The sequence below is a fragment of the Dendrobates tinctorius genome, unplaced genomic scaffold (genome assembly GCF_039654945.1).
Source record: "Dendrobates tinctorius isolate UK_male_01 unplaced genomic scaffold, ASM3965494v1 ptg000350l, whole genome shotgun sequence".
Classification (NCBI taxonomy): Eukaryota; Metazoa; Chordata; class Amphibia; order Anura; family Dendrobatidae; genus Dendrobates; species Dendrobates tinctorius.
The window spans coordinates 2,029,475-2,048,110 of record NW_027362016.1 but is presented as its reverse complement, the minus strand read 5'-3'; the positions used below and the strand labels follow the sequence as shown (position 1 = coordinate 2,048,110).

The 18,636-nt window shown below is 35.5% G+C and overlaps 6 non-coding genes across 6 annotated transcripts; all 6 read right to left on the bottom strand.

Moving 5' to 3' along the window:
* Nucleotides 1–93: 93 nt before the first annotated feature.
* Nucleotides 94–166, bottom strand: TRNAF-GAA (transfer RNA phenylalanine (anticodon GAA)). The gene has a single exon. It is a non-coding gene; the product is annotated as a tRNA-Phe (tRNA).
* Nucleotides 167–4,007: 3,841 nt separating this feature from the next.
* TRNAF-GAA (transfer RNA phenylalanine (anticodon GAA)) lies at nucleotides 4,008–4,080 on the bottom strand. Its single transcript has one exon. It is a non-coding gene; the product is annotated as a tRNA-Phe (tRNA).
* A 3,720-nt stretch (nucleotides 4,081–7,800) lies between these two features.
* On the bottom strand, nucleotides 7,801–7,873 carry TRNAF-GAA (transfer RNA phenylalanine (anticodon GAA)). The gene has a single exon. It is a non-coding gene; the product is annotated as a tRNA-Phe (tRNA).
* Nucleotides 7,874–9,696: 1,823 nt separating this feature from the next.
* TRNAF-GAA (transfer RNA phenylalanine (anticodon GAA)) lies at nucleotides 9,697–9,769 on the bottom strand. Its single transcript has one exon. It is a non-coding gene; the product is annotated as a tRNA-Phe (tRNA).
* Nucleotides 9,770–10,604: 835 nt separating this feature from the next.
* TRNAL-UAG (transfer RNA leucine (anticodon UAG)) lies at nucleotides 10,605–10,687 on the bottom strand. The gene has a single exon. It is a non-coding gene; the product is annotated as a tRNA-Leu (tRNA).
* Nucleotides 10,688–15,832: 5,145 nt separating this feature from the next.
* TRNAL-CAG (transfer RNA leucine (anticodon CAG)) lies at nucleotides 15,833–15,915 on the bottom strand. The gene has a single exon. It is a non-coding gene; the product is annotated as a tRNA-Leu (tRNA).
* Nucleotides 15,916–18,636: the final 2,721 nt, after the last annotated feature.

Sequence of the window (18,636 nt, the reverse complement as noted above, 5' to 3'; positions counted from 1 at the left end):
GATAGTTAAGATTTTTAGGCCTTTTGATCATGATCAGTCCATGTGCTTTGTTTAATATCTCCTTAAAATGTAAACAGTGAAGAAAAAACATTTTGCCGAAACCCGGGATTGGACCAGGGACCTTTAGATCTTCAGTCTAACGCTCTCCCAACTGAGCTATTTCGGCCATATCTATACATTTTCTGTGGGGTTTGACACTCTGCAAATGTCAAGTGTCACACCTGGAGGGATATATTATAATTTTTCATTTGACTGTTTTTTGAAGCATGATTTCTATTTGAAACGCCTTCCATTTTGCTGTACATATTTAATAACATTCATTAACTATTTGTGAATGAGTAGAAAAAGACAGCAATTTTGCCATTGAATTTTTACATTTTCAGTTTGTCTCCATGCACCAGTATAATTCTGACCCTGTGCTTCTAGAATAGGTCATGGTCGCACATAAAACACAATTTGCATGCATAATGTTACATCAAGTTTTATTTTTTATGAGATGCAAACAATTGGAGCAAAAAAGAGACAAAAATTTAGAGAAAATATTTTATTGATTGTTAAAAGTGAGACCATTTGTCCCAAAATGTGCTGAAACATGTCAGAAGGACATGGGCATTTCACATTTTTTAAACTATGATTACCTACTTGTTAAGTTTTTGTTTATTAAGTATCGTTATGGTCTATTGATGTATGAGGTGAAAACTATGAAAGTAGACTTACCAGCAAATCCGTTTCTAGATATATTTCATGACAGCACTGTAGAAGGTTGATTCCCTACCCTAATAGGGACAGAGAACACAAAGAGGTGAAATAGTCCCTCCTCATTGACTGTCCAAAGGATTTTTCTAGTGCCAAAAGAACAACAGACATATGCACAAAAAATCTGTTTGATGTTCCTAGAGTTCTTTTTTGAGAGGACAAATTCAGATTCACTCCAAAGACTCTCAGGAAATTTTTCAAAACCACATTACTAAGTTTTGTTTGACCTCATCTAATCAATAAATGAAGATAAAGTTTCTTGAAATTAAATGTTGATGTCAGAAGTGGGATTTGAACCCACGCCTCCAGGGGAGACTGCGACCTGAACGCAAAGTCAATAAATAACATTTTTTATATGCGTACTTTTCGTCTGCATTAATTTTTAAACCTCCATTTATTTTGTTTGGATATTAGAAATGTTAGATTTCTCACAAATGCGGTGATGCACCACATTTCTTCAGAAACTACTGTTTGGCCACACAGCAGGGCTTTGAAAGGAAGAGCCCTATTTGGGTTTTGCAATGCAGATTTTGCAGGAATACCTTGCAGATGAAATTTGCAGAGTACCAAAACAGCAGAAAACCTCCCAAAGTGACCACATTTTAGAAATTATTTTGCACAATGAGTTAATCAACACCTGAAATTACTATTGTCAGCCTATAGGTGTTTTCACTCTGAACCATCCAGCATTGCAAGTATGCCAGTTTAGTGCCCAGCTTTTGCTTGCAGAGACAAGCAACCCATACATTTTTAAGTGGGCTCTACTCACTGGAGCAATGTCAAATATGTAGATGCTTTGTCTCACCATTAAAGTAGAAACCTCCTATATTTCAAATTAAAGATGATGGACCTGTGTGGAGCTTGTGTTTTTTGCCTTTTTGACTTTGTCCACAGCATATTTTTTAAGGACATTTGTCTCAGTAATGCCTCAGTGTTTCAAAGTCAAACAAGCTGACTATAATCATTCAGCTAGTGTCTGATAAGTGCTGTCTGTTTCAGCTATCAGGTTACCTTTTAATCCTCTTACAGCTAAGTCAATCTGAAATAAAACAAAATAGAGGAAAAATTACTAAAAAACATTCATGTGTTCAAAAGGAAAAAGTTACCGTTTCTCAAATTTTTAACATTTTGTTTTCTGTAGATAGTTAAGATTTTTAGGCCTTTTGATCATGATCAGTCCATGTGCTTTGTTTAATATCTCCTTAAAATGTAAACAGTGAAGAAAAAACATTTTGCCGAAACCCGGGATTGGACCAGGGACCTTTAGATCTTCAGTCTAACGCTCTCCCAACTGAGATATTTCGGCCATATCTATACATTTTCTGTGGGGTTTGACACTCTGCAAATGTCAAGTGTCACACCTGGAGGGATATATTATAATTTTTCATTTGACTGTTTTTTGAAGCATGATTTCTATTTGAAACGCCTTCCATTTTGCTGTACATATTTAATAACATTCATTAACTATTTGTGAATGAGTAGAAAAAGACAGCAATTTTGCCATTGAATTTTTACATTTTCAGTTTGTCTCCATGCACCAGTATAATTCTGACCCTGTGCTTCTAGAATAGGTCATGGTCGCACATAAAACACAATTTGCATGCATAATGTTACATCAAGTTTTATTTTTTATGAGATGCAAACAATTGGAGCAAAAAAGAGACAAAAATTTAGAGAAAATATTTTATTGATTGTTAAAAGTGAGACCATTTGTCCCAAAATGTGCTGAAACATGTCAGAAGGACATGGGCATTTCACATTTTTTAAACTATGATTACCTACTTGTTAAGTTTTTGTTTATTAAGTATCGTTATGGTCTATTGATGTATGAGGTGAAAACTATGAAAGTAGACTTACCAGCAAATCCGTTTCTAGATATATTTCATGACAGCACTGTAGAAGGTTGATTCCCTACCCTAATAGGGACAGAGAACACAAAGAGGTGAAATAGTCCCTCCTCATTGACTGTCCAAAGGATTTTTCTAGTGCCAAAAGAACAACAGACATATGCACAAAAAATCTGTTTGATGTTCCTAGAGTTCTTTTTTGAGAGGACAAATTCAGATTCACTCCAAAGACTCTCAGGAAATTTTTCAAAACCACATTACTAAGTTTTGTTTGACCTCATCTAATCAATAAATGAAGATAAAGTTTCTTGAAATTAAATGTTGATGTCAGAAGTGGGATTTGAACCCACGCCTCCAGGGGAGACTGCGACCTGAACGCAGCGCCATAGATCGCTCAGCCATCCTGACTTTGATATGCAATTGGAACTTAACTCCTTCCATGCTAGTCAGCAGAAATGTTACCATTCCTTGTGATTAAAAACTTGTCACACCACCCCAAAAAAGTCAATAAATAACATTTTTTATATGCGTACTTTTCGTCTGCATTAATTTTTAAACCTCCATTTATTTTGTTTGGATATTAGAAATGTTAGATTTCTCACAAATGCGGTGATGCACCGCATTTCTTCAGAAACTACTGTTTGGCCACACAGCAGGGCTTTGAAAGGAAGAGCCCTATTTGGGTTTTGCAATGCAGATTTTGCAGGAATACCTTGCAGATGAAATTTGCAGAGTACCAAAACAGCAGAAAACCTCCCAAAGTGACCACATTTTAGAAATTATTTTGCACAATGAGTTAATCAACACCTGCAATTACTATTGTCAGCCTATAGGTGTTTTCACTCTGAACCATCCAGCATTGCAAGTATGCCAGTTTAGTGCCCAGCTTTTGCTTGCAGAGACAAGCAACCCATACATTTTTAAGTGGGCTCTACTCACTGGAGCAATGTCAAATATGTAGATGCTTTGTCTCACCATTAAAGTAGAAACCTCCTATATTTCAAATTAAAGATGACGGACCTGTGTGGAGCTTGTGTTTTTTTGCCTTTTTGACTTTGTCCACAGCATATTTTTTAAGGACATTTTTCTCAGTAATGCCTCAGTGTTTCAAAGTCAAACAAGCTGACTATAATCATTCAGCTAGTGTCTGATAAGTGCTGTCTGTTTCAGCTATCAGGTTACCTTTTAATCCTCTTACAGCTAAGTCAATCTGAAATAAAACAAAATAGAGGAAAAATTACTAAAAAACATTCATGTGTTCAAAAGGAAAAAGTTACCGTTTCTCAAATTTTTAACATTTTGTTTTCTGTAGATAGTTAAGATTTTTAGGCCTTTTGATCATGATCAGTCCATGTGCTTTGTTTAATATCTCCTTAAAATGTAAACGGTGAAGAAAAAACAATTTGCCGAAACCCGGGATTGGACCAGGGACCTTTAGATCTTCAGTCTAACGCTCTCCCAACTGAGCTATTTCGGCCATATCTATACATTTTCTGGGGGGTTTGACAATCTGCAAATGTCAAGTGTCACACCTGGAGGGATATATTATAATTTTTCATTTGACTGTTTTTTGAAGCATGATTTCTATTTGAAACGCCTTCCATTTTGCTGTACATATTTAATAACATTCATTAACTATTTGTGAATGAGTAGAAAAAGACAGCAATTTTGCCATTGAATTTTTACATTTTCAGTTTGTCTCCATGCACCAGTATAATTCTGACCCTGTGCTTCTAGAATAGGTCATGGTCGCACATAAAACACAATTTGCATGCATAATGTTACATCAAGTTTTATTTTTTATGAGATGCAAACAATTGGAGCAAAAAAGAGACAAAAATTTAGAGAAAATATTTTATTGATTGTTAAAAGTGAGACCATTTGTCCCAAAATGTGCTGAAACATGTCAGAAGGACATGGGCATTTCACATTTTTTAAACTATGATTACCTACTTGTTAAGTTTTTGTTTCTTAAGTATCGTTATGGTCTATTGATGTATGAGGTGAAAACTATGAAAGTAGACTTACCAGCAAATCCGTTTCTAGATATATTTCATGACAGCACTGTAGAAGGTTGATTCCCTACCCTAATAGGGACAGAGAACACAAAGAGGTGAAATAGTCCCTCCTCATTGACTGTCCAAAGGATTTTTCTAGTGCCAAAAGAACAACAGACATATGCACAAAAAATCTGTTTGATGTTCCTAGAGTTCTTTTTTGAGAGGACAAATTCAGATTCACTCCAAAGACTCTCAGGAAATTTTTCAAAACCACATTACTAAGTTTTGTTTGACCTCATCTAATCAATAAATGAAGATAAAGTTTCTTGAAATTAAATGTTGATGTCAGAAGTGGGATTTGAACCCACGCCTCCAGGGGAGACTGCGACCTGAACGCAAAGTCAATAAATAACATTTTTTATATGCGTACTTTTCGTCTGCATTAATTTTTAAACCTCCATTTATTTTGTTTGGATATTAGAAATTTTAGATTTCTCACAAATGCGGTGATGCACCACATTTCTTCAGAAACTACTGTTTGGCCACACAGCAGGGCTTTGAAAGGAAGAGCCCTATTTGGGTTTTGCAATGCAGATTTTGCAGGAATACCTTGCAGATGAAATTTGCAGAGTACCAAAACAGCAGAAAACCTCCCAAAGTGACCACATTTTAGAAATTATTTTGCACAATGAGTTAATCAACACCTGCAATTACTATTGTCAGCCTATAGGTGTTTTCACTCTGAACCATCCAGCATTGCAAGTATGCCAGTTTAGTGCCCAGCTTTTGCTTGCAGAGACAAGCAACCCATACATTTTTAAGTGGGCTCTACTCACTGGAGCAATGTCAAATATGTAGATGCTTTGTCTCACCATTAAAGTAGAAACCTCCTATATTTCAAATTAAAGATGACAGACCTGTGTGGAGCTTGTGTTTTTTTGCCTTTTTGACTTTGTCCACAGCATATTTTTTAAGGACATTTGTCTCAGTAATGCCTCAGTGTTTCAAAGTCAAACAAGCTGACTATAATCATTCAGCTAGTGTCTGATAAGTGCTGTCTGTTTCAGCTATCAGGTTACCTTTTAATCCTCTTACAGCTAAGTCAATCTGAAATAAAACAAAATAGAGGAAAAATTACTAAAAAACATTCATGTGTTCAAAAGGAAAAAGTTACCGTTTCTCAAATTTTTAACATTTTGTTTTCTGTAGATAGTTAAGATTTTTAGGCCTTTTGATCATGATCAGTCCATGTGCTTTGTTTAATATCTCCTTAAAATGTAAACGGTGAAGAAAAAACAATTTGCCGAAACCCGGGATTGGACCAGGGACCTTTAGATCTTCATTCTAACGCTCTCCCAACTGAGCTATTTCGGCCATATCTATACATTTTCTGGGGGGTTTGACACTCTGCAAATGTCAAGTGTCACACCTGGAGGGATATATTATAATTTTTCATTTGACTGTTTTTTGAAGCATGATTTCTATTTGAAACGCCTTCCATTTTGCTGTACATATTTAATAACATTCATTAACTATTTGTGAATGAGTAGAAAAAGACAGCAATTTTGCCATTGAATTTTTATATTTTCAGTTTGTCTCCATGCACCAGTATAATTCTGACCCTGTGCTTCTAGAATAGGTCATGGTCGCACATAAAACACAATTTGCATGCATAATGTTACATCAAGTTTTATTTTTTATGAGATGCAAACAATTGGAGCAAAAAAGAGACAAAAATTTAGAGAAAATATTTTATTGATTGTTAAAAGTGAGACCTTTTGTCCCAAAATGTGCTGAAACATGTCAGAAGGACATGGGCATTTCACATTTTTTAAACTATGATTACCTACTTGTTAAGTTTTTGTTTATTAAGTATCGTTATGGTCTATTGATGTATGTGGTGAAAACTATGAAAGTAGACTTACCAGCAAATCCGTTTCTAGATATATTTCATGACAGCACTGTAGAAGGTTGATTCCCTACCCTAATAGGGACAGAGAACACAAAGAGGTGAAATAGTCCCTCCTCATTGACTGTCCAAAGGATTTTTCTAGTGCCAAAAGAACAACAGACATATGCACAAAAAATCTGTTTGATGTTCCTAGAGTTCTTTTTTGAGAGGACAAATTCAGATTCACTCCAAAGACTCTCAGGAAATTTTTCAAAACCACATTACTAAGTTTTGTTTGACCTCATCTAATCAATAAATGAAGATAAAGTTTCTTGAAATTAAATGTTGATGTCAGAAGTGGGATTTGAACCCACGCCTCCAGGGGAGACTGCGACCTGAACACAAAGTCAATAAATAACATTTTTTATATGCGTACTTTTCGTCTGCATTAATTTTTAAACCTCCATTTATTTTGTTTGGATATTAGAAATGTTAGATTTCTCACAAATGCGGTGATGCACCACATTTCTTCAGAAACTACTGTTTGGCCACACAGCAGGGCTTTGAAAGGAAGAGCCCTATTTGGGTTTTGCAATGCAGATTTTGCAGGAATACCTTGCAGATGAAATTTGCAGAGTACCAAAACAGCAGAAAACCTCCCAAAGTGACCACATTTTAGAAATTATTTTGCACAATGAGTTAATCAACACCTGAAATTACTATTGTCAGCCTATAGGTGTTTTCACTCTGAACCATCCAGCATTGCAAGTATGCCAGTTTAGTGCCCAGCTTTTGCTTGCAGAGACAAGCAACCCATACATTTTTAAGTGGGCTCTACTCACTGGAGCAATGTCAAATATGTAGATGCTTTGTCTCACCATTAAAGTAGAAACCTCCTATATTTCAAATTAAAGATGACGGACCTGTGTGGAGCTTGTGTTTTTTGCCTTTTTGACTTTGTCCACAGCATATTTTTTAAGGACATTTGTCTCAGTAATGCCTCAGTGTTTCAAAGTCAAACAAGCTGACTATAATCATTCAGCTAGTGTCTGATAAGTGCTGTCTGTTTCAGCTATCAGGTTACCTTTTAATCCTCTTACAGCTAAGTCAATCTGAAATAAAACAAAATAGAGGAAAAATTACTAAAAAACATTCATGTGTTCAAAAGGAAAAAGTTACCGTTTCTCAAATTTTTAACATTTTGTTTTCTGTAGATAGTTAAGATTTTTAGGCCTTTTGATCATGATCAGTCCATGTGCTTTGTTTAATATCTCCTTAAAATGTAAACAGTGAAGAAAAAACATTTTGCCGAAACCCGGGATTGGACCAGGGACCTTTAGATCTTCAGTCTAACGCTCTCCCAACTGAGCTATTTCGGCCATATCTATACATTTTCTGTGGGGTTTGACACTCTGCAAATGTCAAGTGTCACACCTGGAGGGATATATTATAATTTTTCATTTGACTGTTTTTTGAAGCATGATTTCTATTTGAAACGCCTTCCATTTTGCTGTACATATTTAATAACATTCATTAACTATTTGTGAATGAGTAGAAAAAGACAGCAATTTTGCCATTGAATTTTTACATTTTCAGTTTGTCTCCATGCACCAGTATAATTCTGACCCTGTGCTTCTAGAATAGGTCATGGTCACACATAAAACACAATTTGCATGCATAATGTTACATCAAGTTTTATTTTTTATGAGATGCAAACAATTGGAGCAAAAAAGAGACAAAAATTTAGAGAAAATATTTTATTGATTGTTAAACGTGAGACCATTTGTCCCAAAATGTGCTGAAACATGTCAGAAGGACATGGGCATTTCACATTTTTTAAACTATGATTACCTACTTGTTAAGTTTTTGTTTATTAAGTATCGTTATGGTCTATTGATGTATGAGGTGAAAACTATGAAAGTAGACTTACCAGCAAATCCGTTTCTAGATATATTTCATGACAGCACTGTAGAAGGTTGATTCCCTACCCTAATAGGGACAGAGAACACAAAGAGGTGAAATAGTCCCTCCTCATTGACTGTCCAAAGGATTTTTCTAGTGCCAAAAGAACAACAGACATATGCACAAAAAATCTGTTTGATGTTCCTAGAGTTCTTTTTTGAGAGGACAAATTCAGATTCACTCCAAAGACTCTCAGGAAATTTTTCAAAACCACATTACTAAGTTTTGTTTGACCTCATCTAATCAATAAATGAAGATAAAGTTTCTTGAAATTAAATGTTGATGTCAGAAGTGGGATTTGAACCCACGCCTCCAGGGGAGACTGCGACCTGAACGCAAAGTCAATAAATAACATTTTTTATATGCGTACTTTTCGTCTGCATTAATTTTTAAACCTCCATTTATTTTGTTTGGATATTAGAAATGTTAGATTTCTCACAAATGCGGTGATGCACCACATTTCTTCAGAAACTACTGTTTGGCCACACAGCAGGGCTTTGAAAGGAAGAGCCCTATTTGGGTTTTGCAATGCAGATTTTGCAGGAATACCTTGCAGATGAAATTTGCAGAGTACCAAAACAGCAGAAAACCTCCCAAAGTGACCACATTTTAGAAATTATTTTGCACAATGAGTTAATCAACACCTGAAATTACTATTGTCAGCCTATAGGTGTTTTCACTCTGAACCATCCAGCATTGCAAGTATGCCAGTTTAGTGCCCAGCTTTTGCTTGCAGAGACAAGCAACCCATACATTTTTAAGTGGGCTCTACTCACTGGAGCAATGTCAAATATGTAGATGCTTTGTCTCACCATTAAAGTAGAAACCTCCTATATTTCAAATTAAAGATGACGGACCTGTGTGGAGCTTGTGTTTTTTGCCTTTTTGACTTTGTCCACAGCATATTTTTTAAGGACATTTGTCTCAGTAATGCCTCAGTGTTTCAAAGTCAAACAAGCTGACTATAATCATTCAGCTAGTGTCTGATAAGTGCTGTCTGTTTCAGCTATCAGGTTACCTTTTAATCCTCTTACAGCTAAGTCAATCTGAAATAAAACAAAATAGAGGAAAAATTACTAAAAAACATTCATGTGTTCAAAAGGAAAAAGTTACCGTTTCTCAAATTTTTAACATTTTGTTTTCTGTAGATAGTTAAGATTTTTAGGCCTTTTGATCATGATCAGTCCATGTGCTTTGTTTAATATCTCCTTAAAATGTAAACAGTGAAGAAAAAACATTTTGCCGAAACCCGGGATTGGACCAGGGACCTTTAGATCTTCAGTCTAACGCTCTCCCAACTGAGCTATTTCGGCCATATCTATACATTTTCTGTGGGGTTTGACACTCTGCAAATGTCAAGTGTCACACCTGGAGGGATATATTATAATTTTTCATTTGACTGTTTTTTGAAGCATGATTTCTATTTGAAACGCCTTCTATTTTGCTGTACATATTTAATAACATTCATTAACTATTTGTGAATGAGTGGAAAAAGACAGCAATTTTGCCATTGAATTTTTACATTTTCAGTTTGTCTCCATGCACCAGTATAATTCTGACCCTGTGCTTCTAGAATAGGTCATGGTCGCACATAAAACACAATTTGCATGCATAATGTTACATCAAGTTTTATTTTTTATGAGATGCAAACAATTGGAGCAAAAAAGAGACAAAAATTTAGAGAAAATATTTTATTGATTGTTAAAAGTGAGACCATTTGTCCCAAAATGTGCTGAAACATGTCAGAAGGACATGGGCATTTCACATTTTTTAAACTATGATTACCTACTTGTTAAGTTTTTGTTTATTAAGTAAAGTTATGGTCTATTGATGTATGAGGTGAAAACTATGAAAGTAGACTTACCAGCAAATTCGTTTCTAGATATATTTCATGACAGCACTGTAGAAGGTTGATTCCCTACCCTAATAGGGACAGAGAACACAAAGAGGTGAAATAGTCCCTCCTCATTGACTGTCCAAAGGATTTTTCTAGTGCCAAAAGAACAACAGACATATGCACAAAAAATCTGTTTGATGTTCCTAGAGTTCTTTTTTGAGAGGACAAATTCAGATTCACTCCAAAGACTCTCAGGAAATTTTTCAAAACCACATTACATGAAGATAAAGTTTCTTGAAATTAAATGTTGATGTCAGAAGTGGGATTTGAACCCACTCCTCCAGGGGAAACTGCAACCTAAACACAGCACCTTAGACCACTCGGCCATCCTGACTTCGATATGCAATTGGAACTTAACTCTTTCCATGCTAGTCAGCAGAAATGTTAACATTCCTTGTGATTAAAAACTTGTCACACCACCCCAAAAAAGTCAATAAATAACATTTTTTATATGCGTACTTTTCGTCTGCATTAATTTTTAAACCTCCATTTATTTTGTTTGGATATTAGAAATGTTAGATTTCTCACAAATGCGGTGATGCACCACATTTCTTCAGAAACTACTGTTTGGCCACACAGCAGGGCTTTGAAAGGAAGAGCCCTATTTGGGTTTTGCAATGCAGATTTTGCAGGAATACCTTGCAGATGAAATTTGCAGAGTACCAAAACAGCAGAAAACCTCCCAAAGTGACCACATTTTAGAAATTATTTTGCACAATGAGTTAATCAACACCTGAAATTACTATTGTCAGCCTATAGGTGTTTTCACTCTGAACCATCCAGCATTGCAAGTATGCCAGTTTAGTGCCCAGCTTTTGCTTGCAGAGACAAGCAACCCATACATTTTTAAGTGGGCTCTACTCACTGGAGCAATGTCAAATATGTAGATGCTTTGTCTCACCATTAAAGTAGAAACCTCCTATATTTCAAATTAAAGATGACGGACCTGTGTGGAGCTTGTGTTTTTTGCCTTTTTGACTTTGTCCACAGCATATTTTTTAAGGACATTTGTCTCAGTAATGCCTCAGTGTTTCAAAGTCAAACAAGCTGACTATAATCATTCAGCTAGTGTCTGATAAGTGCTGTCTGTTTCAGCTATCAGGTTACCTTTTAATCCTTTTACAGCTAAGTCAATCTGAAATAAAACAAAATAGAGGAAAAATTACAAAAAAACATTCATGTGTTCAAAAGGAAAAAGTTACCGTTTCTCAAATTTTTAACATTTTGTTTTCTGTAGATAGTTAAGATTTTTAGGCCTTTTGATCATGATCAGTCCATGTGCTTTGTTTAATATCTCCTTAAAATGTAAACGGTGAAGAAAAAGCATTTTGCCGAAACCCGGGATTGGACAAGGGACCTTTAGATCTTCAGTCTAACGCTCTCCCAACTGAGCTATTTCGGCCATATCTATACATTTTCTGGGGGGTTTGACACTCTGCAAATGTCAAGTGTCACACCTGGAGGGATACATTACACTGGTCAACAGCATTTTTGGTGCCAAAGATATTTCATCGAATTTAGGGTATTTTTGGGGTGCTGATTCTGAATATGTCATCAGTTTTGCCAGATTGGCTCAAGTTTTTGAGATTTTTGGTATCTTATTTATAGCACTTGTTGGTAAATGCGACGCATCATCTCATTAATTTCTTTGGATTAGTACTTGAACTGAGCAGTTCTCAATATAGTTTTGTGTTAATTAGTGTTCTAAAAGTTTGTTCATAGCTTGATTTTTGCACTAACTTTATGTTGTTGTCTGTTTTCCAGTGAAAAGCATGAACTCATCATGAAGAAGTTGTCTTAACGATCCAGACTCATTCTGTTACATTTGTGGTGAATACACACTGCCAAAACATAGAAGAAACATAACAGACTTCGTAAAAAAAGTGTATTTTGCCTATTTTGGGGTTATGCTTGGGGACCAAGACAAGTTTTGGGCACCACACATAGTGTGCAAAGCATGTATCGAATTATTACGAAAATGGAGCAAAGGACAAAGAAAAAGCTTCAAATTTGGTGTTCCAATGGTGTGGAGAGAGCCAAAAAATCATCATGATGACTGTTATTTATGGTAAACACAGGTACAGGCACATCTTCACAATGAGGGACAGGCCTTCTTGCAGATTCCATGTTACTCCCATTTTCGTTTCTTATGCTTATTGAATCCTTGCACTTGCACTGCACAGAAATAACAGTCATCATGATGATTTTTTGGCTCTCTCCACACCATTGGAACACCAAATTTGAAGCTTTTTCTTTGTCCTTTGCTCCATTTTCGTAATAATTCGATACATGCTTTGCACACTATGTGTGGTGCCCAAAACTTGTCTTGGTCCCCAAGCATAACCCCAAAATAGGCAAAATACACTTTTTTTACGAAGTGTGTTATGTTTCTTCTATGTTTTGGCAGTGTATATTCACCACAAATGTAACAGAATGAGTCTGGATCGTTAAGACAACTTCTTCATGATGAGTTCATGCTTTTCACTGGAAAACAGACAACAACATAAAGTTAGTGCAAAAATCAAGCTATGAACAAACTTTTAGAACACTAATTAACACAAAACTATATTGAGAACTGCTCAGTTCAAGTACTAATCCAAAGAAATTAATGAGATGATGCGTCGCATTTACCAACAAGTGCTATAAATAAGATACCAAAAATCTCAAAAACTTGAGCCAATCTGGCAAAACTGATGACATATTCAGAATCAGCACCCCAAAAATACCCCAAATTCATTAAAATATTTTGGACACCAGAAAAAAAATTTTTTTTCGTTGACCTGTGTTATAATTTTTCATTTGACTGTTTTTTGAAGCATGATTTCTATTTGAAACGCCTTCCATTTTGCTGTACATATTTAATAACATTCATTAACTATTTGTGAATGAGTAGAAAAAGACAGCAATTTTGCCATTGAATTTTTACATTTTCAGTTTGTCTCCATGCACCAGTATAATTCTGACCCTGTGCTTCTAGAATAGGTCATGGTCGCACATAAAACACAATTTGCATGCATAATGTTACATCAAGTTTTATTTTTTATGAGATGCAAACAATTGGAGCAAAAAAGAGACAAAAATTTAGAGAAAATATTTTATTGATTGTTAAAAGTGAGACCATTTGTCCCAAAATGTGCTGAAACATGTCAGAATGACATGGGCATTTCACATTTTTTAAACTATGATTACCTACTTGTTAAGTTTTTGTTTATTAAATATCGTTATGGTCTATTGATGTATGAGGTGAAAACTATGAAAGTAGACTTACCAGCAAATCCGTTTCTAGATATATTTCATGACAGCACTGTAGAAGGTTGATTCCCTACCCTAATAGGGACAGAGAACACAAAGAGGTGAAATAGTCCCTCCTCATTGACTGTCCAAAGAATTTTTCTAGTGCCAAAAGAACAACAGACATATGCACAAAAAATCTGTTTGATGTTCCTAGAGTTCTTTTTTGAGAGGACAAATTCAGATTCACTCCAAAGACTCTCAGGAAATTTTTCAAAACCACATTACTAAGTTTTGTTTGACCTCATCTAATGAATAAATGAAGATAAAGTTTCTTGAAATTAAATGTTGATGTCAGAAGTGGGATTTGAACCCATGCCTCCAGGGGAGACTGCGACCTGAACGCAAAGTCAATAAATAACATTTTTTATACGCGTACTTTTCGTCTGCATTAATTTTTAAACCTCCATTTATTTTGTTTGGATATTAGAAATGTTAGATTTCTCACAAATGCGGTGATGCACCACATTTCTTCAGAAACTACTGTTTGGCCACACAGCAGGGCTTTGAAAGGAAGAGCCCTATTTGGGTTTTGCAATGCAGATTTTGCAGGAATACCTTGCAGATGAAATTTGCAGAGTACCAAAACAGCAGAAAACCTCCCAAAGTGACCACATTTTAGAAATTATTTTGCACAATGAGTTAATCAACACCTGCAATTACTATTGTCAGCCTATAGGTGTTTTCACTCTGAACCATCCAGCATTGCAAGTATGCCAGTTTAGTGCCCAGCTTTTGCTTGCAGAGACAAGCAACCCATACATTTTTAAGTGGGCTCTACTCACTGGAGCAATGTCAAATATGTAGATGCTTTGTCTCACCATTAAAGTAGAAACCTCCTATATTTCAAATTAAAGATGACGGAGCTCTGTGTAGCTTGTGTTTTTTTGCCTTTTTGACTTTGTCCACAGCATATTTTTTAAGGACATTTGTCTCAGTAATGCCTCAGTGTTTCAAAGTCAAACAAGCTGACTATAATCATTCAGCTAGTGTCTGATAAGTGCTGTCCGTTTCAGCTATCAGGTTACCTTTTAATCCTCTTACAGCTAAGTCAATTTGAAATAAAACAAAATAGAGGAAAAATTACTAAAAAACATTCATGTGTTCAAAAGGAAAAGTTACCGTTTCTCAAATTTTTAACATTTTGTTTTCTGTAGATAGTTAAGATTTTTAGGCCGTTTGATCATGATCAGTCCATGTGCTTTGTTTAATATCTCCTTAAAATGTAAACGGTGAAGAAAAAGCATTTTGCCGAAACCCGGGATTGGACCAGGGACCTTTAGATGTTCAGTCTAACGCTCTCCCAACTGAGCTATTTCGGCCATATCTATACATTTTCTGGGGGGTTTGACACTCTGCAAATGTCAAGTGTCACACCTGGAGGGATATATTATAATTTTTCATTTGACTGTTTTTTGAAGCATGATTTCTATTTGAAACGCCTTCCATTTTGCTGTACATATTTAATAACATTCATTAACTATTTGTGAATGAGTAGAAAAAGACAGCAATTTTGCCATTGAATTTTTACATTTTCAGTTTGTCTCCATGCACCAGTATAATTCTGACCCTGTGCTTCTAGAATAGGTCATGGTCGCACATAAAACACAATTTGCATGCATAATGTTACATCAAGTTTTATTTTTTATGAGATGCAAACAATTGGAGCAAAAAAGAGACAAAAATTTAGAGAAAATATTTTATTGATTGTTAAAAGTGAGACCATTTGTCCCAAAATGTGCTGAAACATGTCAGAATGACATGGGCATTTCACATTTTTTAAACTATGATTACCTACTTGTTAAGTTTTTGTTTATTAAATATCGTTATGGTCTATTGATGTATGAAGTGAAAACTATGAAAGTAGACTTACCAGCAAATCCGTTTCTAGATATATTTCATGACAGCACTGTAGAAGGTTGATTCCCTACCCTAATAGGGACAGAGAACACAAAGAGGTGAAATAGTCCCTCCTCATTGACTGTCCAAAGGATTTTTCTAGTGCCAAAAGAACAACAGACATATGCACAAAAAATCTGTTTGATGTTCCTAGAGTTCTTTTTTGAGAGGACAAATTCAGATTCACTCCAAAGACTCTCAGGAAATTTTTCAAAACCACATTACTAAGTTTTGTTTGACCTCATCTAATCAATAAATGAACATAAAGTTTCTTGAAATTAAATGTTGATGTCAGAAGTGGGATTTGAACCCACGCCTCCAGGGGAGACTGCGACCTGAACGCAGCGCCTTAGACTGCTCGGCCATCCTGACTTCGATATGCAATTGGAACTTAACTCCTTCCATGCTAGTCAGCAGAAATGTTACCATTCCTTGTGATTAAAATCTTGTCACACCACCCCAAAAAAGTCAATAAATAACATTTTTTATATGTGTACTTTTCGTCTGCATTAATTTTTAAACCTCCATTTATTTTGTTTGGATATTAGAAATGTTAGATTTCTCACAAATGCGGTGATGCACCACATTTCTTCAGAAACTACTGTTTGGCCACACAGCAGGGCTTTGAAAGGAAGAGCCCTATTTGGGTTTTGCAATGCAGATTTTGCAGGAAAACCTTGCAGATGAAATTTGCAGAGTACCAAAACAGCAGAAAACCTCCCAAAGTGACCACATTTTAGAAATTATTTTGCACAATGAGTTAATCAACACCTGCAATTACTATTGTCAGCCTATAGGTGTTTTCACTCTGATCCATCCAGCATTGCAAGTATGCCAGTTTAGTGCCCAGCTTTTGCTTGCAGAGACAAGCAACCCATACATTTTTAAGTGGGCTCTTCTCACTGGAGCAATGTCAAATATGTAGATGCTTTGTCTCACCATTAAAGTAGAAACCTCCTATATTTCAAATTAAAGATGACGGACCTGTGTGGAGCTTGTGTTTTTTTGCCTTTTTGACTTTGTCCACAGCATATTTTTTAAGAACATTTGTCTCAGTAATGCCTCAGTGTTTCAAAGTCAAACAAGCTGACTATAATCATTCAGCTAGTGTCTGATAAGTGCTGTCTGTTTCAGCTATCAGGTTACCTTTTAATCCTCTTACAGCTAAGTCAATCTGAAATAAAACAAAATAGAGGAAAAATTACTAAAAAACATTCATGTGTTCAAAAGGAAAAAGTTACCGTTTCTCAAATTTTTAACATTTTGTTTTCTGTAGATAGTTAAGATTTTTAGGCCTTTTGATCATGATCATTCCATGTGCTTTGTTTAATATCTCCTTAAAATGTAAACGGTGAAGAAAAAGCATTTTGCCGAAATTCGGGGTTGGACCAAGGACATTTAGATCTTCAGTCTAACGCTCTCCCAACTGAGCTATTTCGGCCATATCTATACATTTTCTGTGGGGTTTGACACTCTGCAAATGTCAAGTGTCACACCTGGAGGGATATATTATAATTTTTCATTTGACTGTTTTTTGAAGCATGATTTCTATTTGAAACGCCTTCCATTTTGCTGTACATATTTAATAACATTCATTAACTATTTGTGAATGTGTAGAAAAAGACAGCAATTTTGCCATTGAATTTTTACATTTTCAGTTTGTCTCCATGCACCAGTATAATTCTGACCCTGTGCTTCTAGAATAGGTCATGGTCGCACATAAAACACAATTTGCATGCATAATGTTACATCAAGTTTTATTTTTTATGAGATGCAAACAATTGGAGCAAAAAAGAGACAAAAATTTAGAGAAAATATTTTATTGATTGTTAAAAGTGAGACCATTTGTCCCAAAATGTGCTGAAACATGTCAGAAGGACATGGGCATTTCACATTTTTTAAACTATGATTACCTACTTGTTAAGTTTTTGTTTATTAAATATCGTTATGGTCTATTGATGTATGAGGTGAAAACTATGAAAGTAGACTTACCAGCAAATCCGTTTCTAGATATATTTCATGACAGCACTGTAGAAGGTTGATTCCCTACCCTAATAGGGACAGAGAACACAAAGAGGTGAAATAGTCCCTCCTCATTGACTGTCCAAAGGATTTTTCTAGTGCCAAAAGAACAACAGACATATGCACAAAAAATCTGTTTGATGTTCCTAGAGTTCTTTTTTGAGAGGACAAATTCAGATTCACTCCAAAGACTCTCAGGAAATTTTTCAAAACCACATTACATGAAGATAAAGATTCTTGAAATTAAATGTTGATGTCAGAAGTGGGATTTGAACCCACGCCTCCAGGGGAGACTGCGACCTGAACGCAAAGTCAATAAATAACATTTTTTGTATGCGTACTTTTCGTCTGCATTAATTTTTAAACCTCCATTTATTTTGTTTGGATATTAGAAATGTTAGATTTCTCACAAATGCGGTGATGCACCACATTTCTTCAGAAACTACTGTTTGGCCACACAGCAGGGCTTTGAAAGGAAGAGCCCTATTTGGGTTTTGCAATGCAGATTTTGCAGGAATACCTTGCAGATGAAATTTGCAGAGTACCAAAGCAGCAGAAAACCTCCCAAAGTGACCACATTTTAGAAATTATTTTGCACAATGAGTTAATCAACACCTGAAATTACTATTGTCAGCCTATAGGTGTTTTCACTCTGAATCATCCAGCATTGCAAGTATGCCAGTTTAGTGCCCAGCTTTTGCTTGCAGAGACAAGCAACCCATACATTTTTAAGTGGGCTCTACTCACTGGAGCAATGTCAAATATGTAGATGCTTTGTCTCACCATTAAAGTAGAAACCTCCTATATTTCAAATTAAAGATGACGGACCTGTGTGGAGCTTGTGTTTTTTGCCTTTTTGACTTTGTCCACAGCATATTTTTTAAGGACATTTGTCTCAGTAATGCCTCAGTGTTTCAAAGTCAAACAAGCTGACTATAATCATTCAGCTAGTGTCTGATAAGTGCTGTCTGTTTCAGCTATCAGGTTACCTTTTAATCCTCTTACAGCTAAGTCAATCTGAAATAAAACAAAATAGAGGAAAAATTACTAAAAAACATTCATGTGTTCAAA